Below are 2,836 nucleotides of genomic sequence, written 5' to 3' on the forward strand. Positions count from 1 at the left end.
CCACTTGATTTGATCTGGCACTTCTCGCTTTCTTTCAGAATGTAATCTGTTGATATTCAGTGTTCACTTCTCTCTTTGCATTCTCAATTTAGTCATGATTGCCATACCCCTTTTCAACTCTAAACAAACATGTCAGCTCTGTTTCTCAGGTGGGAATCAGCCTCTTTATATGTTGTGGGGCAAATCCTACCATTAGAATATTCACAACTCACATTGTGTTCAATAAAACAAAAGGAAAAAAAGATGTAGCACTTTAAAGAATAACAAGATAGTTTATTAGGTGATGAGCTTTCATGGGTCAGACCCACTTCTTCAGATCATATTCTGAAAGTGAATTGGCATGACCATATATAACAAAGGAATACAATGAAAAAATTAATCAGATTATAAACTAACAATCAGCTACAAGAACAGAAAGTGGGGGCAAGGAAGAGACAAGAAAAGAGTCAATAAGTGGCAAATCTGGAGTTACTACGAATATCAAAAGATGGGGATGCTGTCTTTTGAATGTGTAAGGTAATTAGCACCTTTATTAATGCCCATTCGAATAGTGTCAAATTTAAACATAAATACATGTTCTGAAGTCTCCCTTTGTAATCTGGTCTTAAAGTCTTTTTGAAGTAAGATGCATGTTTTCAGGTCTTTAAGGGAATGGCCAGTTAGATTAAAATGTTGAGTAACAGGTTTTTCTGTGTGGAGATGCTTGATGCTGGACGTACAGGAATATGAGTCCTTGATTGTATAACTGACATGGTTAGGTCCAGTGATGTTGGGTCTCCAGAGTAAATATGTGGACAAAGTTGGCAATGGAGTTTGTTGCAAGGGAAAGTTCCAGGGATAGTTTTAATGTGGTATGCCCTGTGGTTAGGTGATTGTCTGTCCCCCAGAGCCTCTCGGAGTGTAGTATCCTGTTCTAGTATAGGTTGTAGGTTATTGATAATGCGTTGGAGGGGTTTAAGTTGGGGGCTATAGCTGATGACAAGTGGTGTTCTATTGTTGGTTTTCTTGGGCCTATCTAGAAGTAGACAGTTTCTGGGTATTCGTCTGGTTCTTTCAATTTGTTTCCCCCCCCCCCTCTGGGGGGGGGTAATTACAAATACTTGGTAGAGATCTTGAACTTTTTGGTCTCTGTCAGTGGGATTGGAGCAGTTGCGATTGTATCTAAGGGCTTGACTATAGATGATGGATCATATGGCATGTCCTGGATGGAAGCTGGAGGCATGTAGGTAAGTGTAGCAGTCAGTGGGCTTCCTGTAGAGAGTGGTATTGATTTTGCCATCCGTGATATGTACTGTGATGTCCAGGAAATGGATCTCTCGTGTCGAATGGTTCAGGTTGAGATTGATGGTGGAGTGTAAGTTGTTAAAATCTCTGTGGAATGTGTCCAGTGTTTCTTGACTATGAGTCCAAATAATAAAGATGTCATTGATGTAGCTTAAGTAAAGGAAGAGTAATAGGGGATGGGATTTGAGGAAACATTGTTCTAAGTCAGCCATAAAGATGTTAGCATACTGTGGAGCCATGTGGGTACCCATGGCTGTGCCGCTGATCTGGATGTATAAGTTGTCTCCAAATTGGAAATACTTGTGGATGAGAACAAAGTTATACAGATCTGATACCAGATTAGATGTGGTAACCTCTGGGATAATGTTTCTAATCACTTGTAGTCCATCTTCACGTGGAATATTGGTGTAGAGAGCTTCTACGTCCATTGTGGCAAGGATGGTGTTATCAGGAAGGTTATCGATGTTTTGTAATTTCCTTAGGAAGCCAGTGGTATCTCAGAGATAGCTAGAAGTGTTGGTAACATAGGGTTTGAGGAGGGAGTCTATATAGCTGGATAACCCAGTAGTGAGTGTGCCAATACTTGAAATGATGGGTTGTCCGGGGTGTCCAGGTTTAGGGATTTTAGGAAACAAATAGAATAATCCTGGTTGGGGTTCAGAAGGTGTGTCTTTGTGAATTTGGTTCCAAGTAGAGGCAGGGACCTCCTTAAGAAGAAGGTCCTTAAGAAGTAGTTTCTTTTGGTATTCCAAAGTGGGATCATAGGAGAGAGGTTTATAAAATGTGGTGTTGGAGAGTTGTCTAGCTGCCTCCCGTTCATAATGTGACTTATTCATCAGGACCACAGCACCCCTTTGTCAGCCAGCTTGACTATAATGTCAGAGGTATTTTTGACACTCTGGATAGCATAGCGTTCAGTACGGTTGAGATTATATGTCACTTGTTGTTTGCTCATAATGTTAGTCTGTGCACAGTTGCAGAAGCACTGAATATAGAAATCCAGGCTGTCGTTACAACTGTCAAGGGAAGTCCACATAGAATTTTTTTTCTTTTAGTGTTGGTAGGAGGGATCTAGTCAGTCAGCTTGATGTTCATTGGTAACTTGGAAGTATTCCCGTAGACAGAAGTGGTGAAAGAAGACTTCAAGGTCACCACAGAATTGAACCCAATTCATGGGGGTGGTGGGCAGAAAGAAAGACCTCAGGATAAGACAGACTCTTCTGCTGGGCTGAGTTTGTAACTAGAAAGGTTGACAATATTATCTGGTGGGCTGAGGTAGTCGCTGTTGTAGTATCCTGTGGCATGGAGTGGTTTAGAAAGTTTCATATCTTTTCTTTTTTGTAGGGAGTAGAAGTGTGTATTGTAGATTTCTTGTCTAGTAGAATAAAAGTCCTGCTAAGTGGTAACTGGTGTGGATGTTTGTCTATAGATGAGTTTCAAGGTTAGAGATGTCATTCTTGATAGTCTTTTGTTTCTTGTACAGGATACTGATCAGATGGTTCCTTAATTTCTTAGATAGTGTGTGGGACACTCTCTCACTATAATTAGTACA

General features: G+C 40.5%; 1 pseudogene; it reads right to left on the reverse strand.

Annotated features, from left to right (window-relative positions):
- Positions 1-480: 480 nt before the first annotated feature.
- On the reverse strand, positions 481-2,320 carry LOC149524558 (uncharacterized; annotated as a pseudogene).
- Positions 2,321-2,836: the final 516 nt, after the last annotated feature.

The sequence above is a fragment of the Pelodiscus sinensis genome, chromosome 4 (genome assembly GCF_052426305.1).
Source record: "Pelodiscus sinensis isolate ZL-2025 chromosome 4, ASM5242630v1, whole genome shotgun sequence".
Lineage (NCBI taxonomy): Eukaryota > Metazoa > Chordata > Testudines > Trionychidae > Pelodiscus > Pelodiscus sinensis.